This window comes from Marmota flaviventris, chromosome 2, assembly GCF_047511675.1.
Source record: "Marmota flaviventris isolate mMarFla1 chromosome 2, mMarFla1.hap1, whole genome shotgun sequence".
Taxonomy (NCBI): domain Eukaryota; kingdom Metazoa; phylum Chordata; class Mammalia; order Rodentia; family Sciuridae; genus Marmota; species Marmota flaviventris.
In genome coordinates, this window is record NC_092499.1 from 79,580,929 (window position 1) to 79,592,488 (window position 11,560).

General features: G+C 38.7%; 1 long non-coding RNA gene across 1 annotated transcript; it reads left to right on the top strand.

Annotated features, from left to right (window-relative positions):
* The first annotated feature begins 23 nt into the window (after positions 1 to 23).
* On the top strand, positions 24 to 11,266 carry LOC114087933 (uncharacterized). The gene is made up of 4 exons (XR_003581921.3): positions 24 to 176; positions 421 to 462; positions 9,230 to 9,340; positions 10,887 to 11,266. It is a non-coding gene; the product is annotated as an uncharacterized lncRNA (long non-coding RNA).
* The last annotated feature ends 294 nt before the right edge of the window (positions 11,267 to 11,560 follow it).

Below are 11,560 nucleotides of genomic sequence, written 5' to 3' on the forward strand. Positions count from 1 at the left end.
CTTTTTCCAGGGCGGGACGTGCCTCTCGGTGAGCACTCGCGGCTATTCCAGAGCTTGGAACAGCGGAGCTAAATGCTCGGCCCTGATGCGTGGGGTACTGAGGAGAAACACATCTTGGTACCCAGAAATCAGAAGGAAAGTAGCCAGAGTCGGAGCAGTCAAGACTAGTCCTCCAGGTCAGGCAAAAGAACTACTGAAAGGGAGGGGAAATGTAAGCAGGGCGCAAGGCGGTAGCGTTGGTAGAGCTCCAGTGTTGGCCAGGAACTCAGAAAAACCAGCTGGCTAATCAGGAGGCTGAAGTGGAAGGCTCACTTGAAGCTGAGAAAAGGCTACTACCTAGTTTTCTCAGATCAGTCAGTGTCTTAAGGAGGGTCAAAGGTAATTAACATTTGCTGTACCTTGGTTCCTATTCGCTTCTAGATCTCTGGGATGTGGAGCACTACAAGGATCTGCACCTGATAGGTGAGAAACCCTGGCCTTGGAAGTTTAACTGATCTGCCCAAGGTGACAGCGGCAGTAAGTGGCAGAGCTTAACCTGGAACCACCTTCCATTTATATTACAGAGTTCATCTGTCATGCTTCCATGGCCCTCCTCCCAAGGGACTAGCCAAATTTCAGAGCAAGTTTTTTTTTTTTTTTTCTGCACAGGGAAAAGAAAGAAATGATATTGGTCTTAGGTACCATAAATCACAGTAGCTGTGTCCACAGGGTGGGAGGATGTGGCTTAACAGGATTCACACTGTCATCAGATAGGCCTAGGTTCAAATCCTGATTCTGCTACTTATTGTCTGTGTGAACCTGAGGGACTTGCTTAACCTCACAAGCAGTGTCATCCATCAAGCTTGCTTGACTCTTTTAAAAGATAGAGATAATAGAAGTAAAAAGCACAGCCTCATAGGAAGTGCTCAGTGTGTGCAGATGCCACGATTCTCATGTGATGGAAGGGTGTTTCAGTAGCCAATAGTTAACTGAAGGTTTTAGCATGGATTTGGAAACCAGAAGATAGTAGACTTAGTTTAAAGCTTTCTGGCTTTTGTAATTTGTGACTACTAGGACACATTTCTTCCCTTCTGGACTTGGCTGCACCAAAAAGACAAGGGATTATTTAGCTATGATTTCTTTATTTAATTAACTTTCAATATCCTGAAACAGAAATTGGCTTTGAGTGTAGAATTTGAGTAGGATGATTGGGGCCATATTATATAAGCAAGCAGATTATTCCTTGGCCCTAAGAGTCTCATTTTTGGGCTCCTTGCCTGTTCTGATGGACAGAGTCAGGGAGAGGGCAGGGCCCTGGGGCTTCTGATATGTGAACCTCACTGCTGCAGAGAAACTGCCTCTAGACTGAAAGCTTAGCCAGTAATTCAGGCCATAGCTTAGAGAGGAAGAATCCAAGCTTTGGAATTAGATAGTTCTGAACTCTACCACTAGTTGTGTGACCTTAGGTTAGTGACTCAATGCCTCTGAGTTTTAGTTTTTTTCATACATATAATATGGGACTTCTGTGTCTTGTTGCATTGTTGTGAGACTGAAAAAAATTTTAAAAATGAAGCGCTTGGCATAGAGAAGTAATAGTAATAACATTTATGGACCCTTTCATATGCTGGCTGCCAAGACTTTTACAGCCTTGACTTTACAGAAGATTCTGCATAGGGTTAGCTCCCTTGACTTCACCCTCTCTTTAGTTGAGAAGTAGAAGGAGGAGGAGGCCTTTTCATCAAAAGACATGAGAATCTGATGCAAGCTGAGGTCTTCTCTCCAACTATGCTGAATTAAGAAACATACACACACACACACACACACACAGACACACACACACAGACACATACACACACAATTTACATGGATGTCAGCTGTTCACAGTTTCCTGAAGTCCCTCTGGTATATCCAGAGAAGATCCAATGGATCTAATGTAGAAATCCTTCCCCTAAGGACATTACATGGGTGGTCTCCTGAAGCATACCTACTTCAATTATTTGCAGTTGTTTTTACTACAGCTGCTTCCATTTCCATATCCTTCCCAGGTACAGTGCATAGGGAGAGAGGAGCCCAAGGATATAAACAACTTTTTTAAAAACAATCCCAAAATGTGACTGTTGGGCAAGTTGTGGGTTCCTGACATCGTTTACATATGTCATTCTTCAAAGGTTGAAGGTTTGAACGGGTTTAATTCAGGAAACCACGTGTTTCCTCCTGGCCAATTTAGCTGGCCTTTACCATGAGGTTTCCGGCTGCCTTTCCTGCCTGCTTTGCTGTGGTCCACCCTACTCTGTTTTCAGACTTTGGAGTCTTCTGTCCCTGCTCCTAAGAAATCTTATTTTATAACTTCACTGTAGAGCTAAGGATAGCATCATTTGTCCATGCATCAAATATTTTTTGAGTTCTTACTTGTGCTAGGCACATGGATGAAGAGAGCAGATACTTAGGAGTATATAGCAAGTAAGGAAAGACAAATGTCATGTCATGTGCCCTTTACAGGCTTATAAATTTTACTATCAGCTTTCAGGATAATGAGGCTATGCTTTTTTTCCCCCTAAGAGAAAAACTTTTAATGAAAATATTTCAAAAGACGTGAGAATCTGATGCAAGCAGATTAGTAAAATTAGTAATAGTAAAATTGCCTCCATTACCTACAGAGCAATACCAGGGTGCTTATTTGGGTTATAAAACAAATCTAGAAAGATATGTATCATGTTAACAGACTATTGTAAATATATAATTACATGTGTAAACAACAACATCAACAACAAAATCCTCATAGGCTCATGGACTAGGTCTAGAAATTGACATAGGTAAAAGAAAACACTGACTTAAAGTGGAGAAAGGATGGTAGAAAATTTTCACCTTGGATTCCTGACATTTTTATATAGTATCTGCAATAATTACTTTAAAAGATTTTAAAGCTGGGTGCAATGGTGGATGCCTGTAATCCCATAACTTGGAACTGAGGCAGAGGATCTCTTGAGACTAGGAATTCAAGACTAGCCTGGGCAACATCTCAAAACAAACACAAACAAAAATATTTTAAACATAAAACAAGTTATGCTCATGGCCAGGGTTTGGGAAGAGGGAAAGAATAAAAAAAAAGAGTGTTTTTCTTTTGTTTTATTTTGCGAAATCTGCCTATGCTTCTAAATCTTACCCTGCATTCCTACTGAATTCCCAGTGATATCTGGGGATATCACTGATATCCCCAGGATCAGGAAGTTAAAAGCAAAGAACAAAATTAGTTCCCAAGTATGAAGCACCTTCTGCATGCTAGAGAAGATGTTAGATTCTTCATAATCACAGATGGGGTGGAAGCACAGCAGTGTTGGGAGGTGTATAAGGTCTTGGGAGTTATCCTTTGTGAATTCAATCCCAACTTTGCCCTTTGCTATTGTTGAGTGATCTTCTAATCTTTCAAACCTGTTTCCTCGCCTGTAACAATGGGAAGTGGGAGAAAACTGTACTGAACTCATAGCATAGTTGTGTGAGTTAAATAAAATAATCTGTAGATGGCAATACTTATCAACTTGAGAACATTTAGAATCACCTGGAGAGCTATAAACACATCTCTACTTCAGGCTTCATTATTTTTCAAAGTTCTTCAGTTAATTCCTCTGCACGGCTAAAGTGAGGACCACTGGACTAGAATGTCAGCCACAGTGCTAGGACATTCTCTGCACGGCTCTATAAATGTGGCTAATGCTTCCAACTATGCTGCAGATATTTTCTTCATCTCTCAGTTTTTGAATAAGGGAAACAAAATACAGACAGATTAACAAACTGATCGAATTCACATCACTAGTATGTAATGAGACTAGAATGGCATCTGGGTCTTTTTGATTCCTTAAGTCTTTACTTTGAAGAAGAGTGCAAACAATGAGAGGGTTAGACAGAAAGAGGCAGCCTGTGATTTGCTTTATCTGCTCAGAAGTTGGGAGGCAGAGCTACCACCAGGGTGAGGCTGTGTACTGGTCCTCTGGGGTCACATAGTATCTTTGGTTAAGTCTGCACAAATGTCATTTTGGCATCTGCTAAAATTTTATGGTTGTTTCATAAAGTTTTCATTTTCTCTCTTATGATTTCTTCTTTTGGGGGTCCCCCCTTCAAATTTTTGTCTGGCAAGAATTGCCATTTTTATATCTTTTGCAGCCAAACCAAGAGATTAAGTCCTCCATAGATTCTGGAGAGTGGCCATGTCTTCTGCTGACACATGTTTAAATCAGGATCAGGATCTCTATATGTTTAGGACTTGGACAGAATGTACTTTCTGTTTTTAACCTGGCTATAGCTTAAACCCTCAGGATCAGAATGGAATTTTGAGAAGGAACAGAAAGAAGCAAAGTTGAGAGAGAAGTTGGGCTGTGATAGTTCCAATGAAAGGCTTTGGGCTGGGAGCATGTAGCTCAGTGGTAGAGAGCTTGCCTACCATGATTGAGTCCCTGGGCCCTGACCCAGTACCATAAAAAGAGAGAGAGAGAGAAAAAAAAAAGAGCAGGTGACAACCAACAAAAGACATTAACTAACCCAACTGAAAGCTCAGATGCTGACAGGGCCCTTCAGAATTGTCATGAGTCAAGAGTGAAGGGACTGGGATCTTATGCCTAGGATAGGATGGATATTGGGGGTTGGCTGTCCCAGGGGAGGTCACAGGCCTCTGGCATTAGTCATTCTCTTAGGCAAGGCACTAACTGGAGGGGCTGACAGTGGAAGGATTCTGCCTGCAGCCTGGGGAGTAAGTTTTTATTCCTGATTGGGATCTGGCTGGCATATCACAGGGTCCAGTAAGGAGTCAGTGTTGGTGACATCTCAGCTGAGACCCAGATGCAGCAGAATCTTAAGTTCCACCATCTCTGCTTCAGGTTTGAAGGAACCTCTCTAAGCACCTTTCTGGTGATCTCAGGGAAATAAAGCCAATGCCTAGGGCACAGCATTCCAAAAATACACAGACAGACAGACAGACATATGTATCTGCAAATACATACATACATACATACATTCATACAAATTACTCTAAAAAGCAAAGATACTCTTCTGTTTGACTGCCAGATAGAGTCTATGTTAAATAAATTCAAATTGTGTGCCATATTTATATAAAATTATTTTATATACATTATTTTATATACATCTAGAGGAAATATAAATAATTATTTTTCTGTACTGTGACATTGGTTCATACTAATTTATATGAAAATGAATTATTCAAAATAACACACTTTTTTAGAGCAGGAAAGCTTTGAGAACAAACAATTGGAAGAGTTGGAAAATTCCAAACTTAAAGAATGAATACTATCAAAACTATTAATAAGACTGGGGAGCGGAGGAGGGGGGAATTAGTTGGTACAAATATTTCTGTGATCAGTTTGATTTTAAATACAGATAAATGTCTCCCTGTTAGACATTTATCTGTATTTAAAATTATTTAAATATTCTACTCTGTTAGAATAGCCTAATCTGGATGAGGGATAATCTGTAGGTATACACTTTTAACTAATGGATCAAGTGAACAGTGGTAAGCCTATAAGCATGGTTGGGGAATTCTAGGGAGGACTGATTTGTCCTCTACAGAGTGAATTAAATCAGTTTTTGTTTTGGGCAGTGACACATGTGATTTCTGTGTGTCTTATAAATTTAATCTGTACTTTTGTTGTTTTTGACAAAAAGATGGACAGAATCAAAATTACTAAAATTTTTCCTCTCTTTAGGGATTTGAAAATATAACTTATCTCTTCTTTTATTCCAGTGCTTGTCAAACTTCACAGCTGTAAGTTTCAGCAGTGATTGTGATTGGGAATGATTCAGGTCATGTCAGAGTGAAAATTGACTCATGGGTTACAGCAATAGGAAGAAGAGAAAAATGTTAAGAATGATATTCTTGGGCTGGTGATTTAGCTCAGTGGGTAGAGTGCTTGCCTCACATGCACAAGGCCCTGGGTTTGATCCCCAGCACCATAAAAACACAAAAACCAAAAACAAACAAACAAACAAAAAACAATGACATTCTTCTTATGGTAGAAAGTGAGAAAAAGCAGCAATCCTTGGGTTAAGGGATTGATGGAGCAGGATTTTTGTTCTGGAACACAACCAGCTGGGGGTATGTTTTGTTCTAGTCATGCCTGCTCATGTGGCTGGGCCAGAGTTCGTTAACTGAACAGCTTAGCCATGTGGCAGAGACTGGCTGGTTGCCCACCAAATCCATTTCCTCCTCTTAGACAGTCACACAAACTACCCTTGCAATTATGTGTTATCAACTAGCTGAGCACCAACCTCCGATGTGCTATCCTCCATGCCCTTTCCCCTGCTGGTAGCTGTATCTAGAAGATCTGAGGTCCCAGAATATGATGAACTAAAAATATAGAAGAAAATTGGATCTCAGAATGACCATGTAGAATCTTTGCTGCACACCAGGAATACATATTTTGGATAAATGTGAGAAAAATTACTATTATGTAGGCTGATGAGATTAAAACTTATCTGTTACAGCCTCTGGCATAAACCAAATAGCTACAGACATGTAAGCTTATATTCCATAAGACTATCTCTACTTCATGAGAGGCTGGGAAGGGTTGTCTCGATTGGACATATTACCACCTGGAACAAAACTGGGATTGTGTTGGTAAGGAAGAAAGGGGGAATGGGATATTTGGTGGCTCACCAGCAGTCTTTGCAATAGTATATAATAGTTGCAATTTTCAGAGTGATCAAGGAAAATGAAGACTGAGAAGAGATAATTGATTTTGGCATCAGAAAGTTACTGATGACCTTTAAGAGACCAGAGTAGGGTAATTATCAGATTGCAGAAGATGAAGGAGTGCCTGGGCCATGAGTCATTGGAGGCAGTAGTATAATTCTGAGTGTGAAAGGAAAAAAATATGTTGTTTGAGAGGCAGAGGGACAAAGCAAGGCTTTTTCAAATAGTGCAAAAACTGTTCATATTTTGAGGACTGACTAAGAAAAACTGGTAGAAAAAGACAGTGAAGATGTTAGAGAAAGAAGGTCTCATTGGGGGAGGAAGATACAAGGATATTAGGATAGGACACACTGGTAAAGCGATGAGCCATAGAAAGAAAAGAAACATCTTTTCTATGTTAGTTAGCTTTATATTGCTGGGATAAAATATCCAAGAAAAACAACTTAGGGAGGAAAGATTTACTTTGGTTCCTGGTTTCAGAACTTTCAGTCCATGGCTTAACAGCTCCAATGCTTTGGAGCTGAGGTGAGGCAGAATATCAGAAGAAAGGTGTGGTTGGAGGAAAGCTCCTCACTTCGTGGCAGCCAGGAAGCAGCAGGAGAGAGAAAGAGAAAGAGAGTGAGAGGAATGAAGAGATCAGGGACTAGACCTCCAGTGACTTAGTTCCTCCAATTAGGCCCTATCTCCTACAGAATCTACTACCTCCCAATAATGCTATCAAATTACCAATCTATCACTGGATTAATTCACTAATGAGGCCAGAGCCCTCATGATTCAGTCATTGCCTAAGGGCCTTACCTCTTAACATTGTTGCATTGGGGACCAAGCTTTCAACACATGAGCCTTTGGGAAGACATTCCAAATCTAAACCATACCATTGTTCCATGATAGGAATAATGAATGTGAAAGTGGGGCATGTGAAGACAGGTATTTTGAAGTGAAAAGTGAAATACATGATAGAGCAGACCCCATTTGTTCATTCACCAGATATCACTGGAAATAGAGCTGTGAACCTGGAAAATGTGGTCCTTGCCTACATGAAAAGGCAAGAGACATTCATTGAATGAAAATGAGACAATTTCACAAGAACAGTGAAGAGGTGAGTTTGTCTTGAAAGTAGGGAATGTCAGGGATATGAAGAATTACAAGCAGAATGAAACAGCTATTGTGGGGAAGCTCCTTATGCATCCCTAGGAGGTGACAGGAGGTGGTGGTGATTGGCAGAAGTCAAGAGCAAACTGAAGTTAGCATGAATTTGTGGTGGGTCCATTAGCACAATTCCTTTGTTTTCTCAGCATGAACACTCTGTGATGCTAAGACAAGAATGAAAAAATAAAACTTGAGATGCCTGGGATACTTCATCCATAATAATTGATTGTTGCACATTTTAGAAAAATGGTCCAAATTACTAAAAATTCTAGTCTACAATAGACTATTTAAAAGCCATTAATTTTATTATTTTCATGTAAGTAACTAAGGAGAAAAACAATGCTAAAAAGGATGAATTATACTTAGTACTTAATAAACATTAATTTTTATAAATTAATTTGAGTACAAAGTAGTGAATATTAAAGATTGCTTAATTTCTTGAGCTGGCTTTGGAAAAAGTTAATGATTTAAAAAAAAAAGTTAATTTTTGAATTCCTGCTCTTTACTGTGGTAGAAAATGGTTTCAGAAATATTCCTGTGTGCCAACCTGGAATCCTACACCCAGTGAAAATATTCTTCAAATCAGAGACAAAGCAAAGCTATTTCCCAACAAATAAAAGCTAAGAGAATTCAACAGAAGATTCACGCTGAAACAAAAACTAAATGAAATTGTTTGGGTATAAGAAAAATGATCCCATACAGAAAAGCAGACAAGTGGTGGCAGGGCAGGGAATAAATATTCAAGAAAATCTAACTGAATATGAACTATATGCAACAATAGTAATGATGTTTGTGCAGTTTTAAAACATATAAGACCAAAATACATGACAATAGTAATACAAAAGTGGGAAAAGTATCAATCTATACTAAATAGTAACAAATCAAGAATGCATGTCATAATCTCCAGAAAAACTGCTAAGTGTTAGTAAAATAAGAATCTACAATAACATAAAATATTTTGCAAATTTAAAAAGAGGGAAAAATATAAAACAGGTGGGATCAATAAAAAGTCACATTTGTAGGCACATAACATAATTTGGCCAATGTATAATTATAATGCAACAATAAAATTTTAATTAAAATATAGATAAGCATATAATGTGAATATCATTAAATATAAATTAACTAAAGTTATTATAGATTGTAGATTTGCAAAAAAAATATTAAGCTGCTTCTCACTGGATAGAAGCATACAACACATAGTAAGTACAACAGGACTAAGGACATTAGCAATATATGCATACTAATAAGGAAGTAAAAGTAAATAATACTCTACAAGTCACAAATAAATCAGTGCTCACTCCTGCCCTTTGTCTTTAAAGTGAGATTTCCCAAGGTTTCAAACATCAGTTGGTAGTGAGAAGATAGATGTTAGCATATCAGTCAATTTAATTTCTTTTCCAGGAAAAATGTCTATGAAAAACCAATTGCCATGAATTCAGCTGTAAACATCAACAAAACAAATCAAAACAAACAAACAAAACTGGATCTTGTAGAATGTCACATGGATACAAAGTAAGTTAATATTCCTTTTAAAGAAAACAAACTATTTCCTGAATGTTATCTGAACATTAATGAGACTTTTGAGTCTAAGCTTTGGGTCTCAAGGTTGACATAGACTATTTAGGGACCATCTTTACTGCATGTTCCTCAGACTTGGAACCCTGAGATGGGAAAATTCCATAATGTCTTAATTTTATGCTTTCTTTCATTTAAATAATCTTAAAATTTCACATAAATTTTTTTTGGTTCCTATAGTCAATGTGACCTAATCCTGCCCCATATGTGTCTGCTCATAATCACATTGATGCCAAGGCCTTATCATGTCATGACACAGTGTAAGAAATACTTCACCTTTGTTCCAACAGAGAAAAGCTGTCAAAGAATTGTGTTATCCCTTGACACACAGGGAGGTAGCCTCACAGAACCCAATAGAACCTTCAAGACAATAGTTCATTTCATAATCATATTTTGAGTACATTTTCTTTGCAAGTCTTCCATTTGTGCATATCAACTTTGCAAAGTTCATCAGCAGTAAAAGCCCAATGAAGTTAAAAAGCAAACCAACAAACCCATAGTAGTTAAAACCCAATGACGAATTGTTCAGTTTGCCCTTTGGAGTACACAGTTAGACTGAGCCATCAACATAATGGATCTGTGGTTTAAAATGAGTTTGCTGTAAACAGGAAAAATGATGATGGTTCATTACTATGACATAATGAGAAATATATATTTGATCTGCACCCTTGGTTCCTGATACATGATTCCTAAAATGTTCAGTTTTCTGAATGATAGGGATGCTAGGAGCATCTTTTGTTTCTAATATTTGATTTTTGACTAGCTTCCTAACAGGAGTCTCCTGAGTGGTGAGAATGTCTTTTGTATGCTAATGAAATTCTGGTGGCAGGGGTTCCTGGATAGCTTCATGATGGAGCTGGTGGACAGAAAAAAGGGTATGACTTCTGGGGAGGGAAGCAAATTTCATGTTAGCAAATTATGAAATCTGAAAAGGGGGTTGTGAGGACCCTCAAATGATAGCCAGTTGATCAGAAGTTTAGGTGTGGAGGGCAGGCTGTGCCCGGCTTTGAGTTACTCCATGGTGTATAGAACAGTAGTTTTCAGGCTGTGCCTAACTGTGAGTTATTCCATTTTATAAGGCAGTGGTTTGCCACGTATGAGATATTCCGTTTTGAGTACAAATGCTGAGGTAGAAAGACTCTATACCTTATCTGTGCAAGAAAACAACTACATCTACTACCACAAATATAAGGCATGACTGATAAATAAATTAATCATGCAAATCAAAATGACCACCTGTGAACTTACTGAATTAATCAGAAGCACATGGATGCATGGGCATATTGACTCAATAGCAGAAGAGCCAGGCCCATGAGTTTACCAATGTATCAGACTACTAAATGAAACAACACCCTCACCTGAGACCCACTAAAGGAGGAGCGCCCCAAGACTGGACTCACACTGACCCTGCCACCTGATCACTTGTACAAGCCTTTCCCTAGAAAATCTCCAAAAGTAATAAACTTCTGGTTCTGTCCCCCAGGGTTCAGCCAAAGCACAGTTTCTCCTGCCAATGATGACCCACTTCAAGCTGACATTTCAAGCTGACACTGAAACTGAAGTCCCTCTGGACCCTGGCCTAAAACAAGTTCCAAGCTTTGATAGCCCTCTACCCTAAACAAGTTATTTGGCTCATTTCTGTTCTTATATGACTACCTACAATTGACTCTTTGCATTCTATCTGCTCTCTGTTTTTGCTCTCAGTTAAATCTCCTGGAACCACTTAATATGTGTTAATAGTTAAAATTGGAATAAAAGAATGTGTGATTGCCTAGCTTTTGACTATCAGTTGACTTGTTCCTATTCAATGAACTGCCACCACTGAAAGTGATGTAGTGTGTGAATTGATTATTATTCAATAAATTCTGACATTTGTGGCAAGACACAAACATGTTTGGTTTACATCAATGGCATAGCTTGTTCATGACCATATATGATGACCTGGATTTGGCAATTGGTCTCTAAGATGGGGGATAATTTGGGGGGATTGAGTCTTTAACCTGTGGGGTCTGTGCTAACTTCAGATGGTGTCAGAATTGGACTGTAGGACATCCAGTTGGTGTTCAGAGAATCGATTGGTGTGTGGAAACCCTCACAAATGAGAGGTCAGATGTGTTAAGTGTGGAAAACAGGTTTTTTTTAATCACTTTAAAACCA